Raw genomic sequence first — 322 nt, forward strand, 5'->3', positions numbered from 1 at the left:
GCAACCCACTCCAGTGTTCTTGCCTAGAGAATCTTGGGTGGGGAGCCTGGTTGGCTGCCGTCTATGGGGTCGCACAGAGTCGGACACAACTAAAGTGACTTAGCAGCAGCATAGTATCCTGTGTTTATCCATTATAGCACTTCTGACACTGTGTTATAATTGCAATCTTCATTTTTTGTCTCTGTACCGTGACTATAGGCTCTTTGATGGCAATAACCATACCTCATTACCTCCTATGGTCTTTGCACCAAGGTACTCCCAAGTGTGATTTTGTTGTTGTTGTCCAGTCACCAAGTTGCGTCCGACTCTTTGTGACCCAGTG

At 46.6% G+C, this 322-nt stretch overlaps 1 protein-coding gene across 1 annotated transcript in view; it reads left to right on the forward strand.

Moving 5' to 3' along the window:
• The window catches only part of VAMP7 (vesicle-associated membrane protein 7), a 14906-nt gene that overhangs the window by 5849 nt on the left and 8735 nt on the right, over positions 1-322 (forward strand). The gene's annotated exons all lie outside the window — the stretch shown is intronic.

Source organism: Bison bison, unplaced genomic scaffold, assembly GCF_000754665.1.
Source record: "Bison bison bison isolate TAMUID 2011002044 unplaced genomic scaffold, Bison_UMD1.0 scf7180017856193, whole genome shotgun sequence".
Lineage (NCBI taxonomy): Eukaryota > Metazoa > Chordata > Mammalia > Artiodactyla > Bovidae > Bison > Bison bison.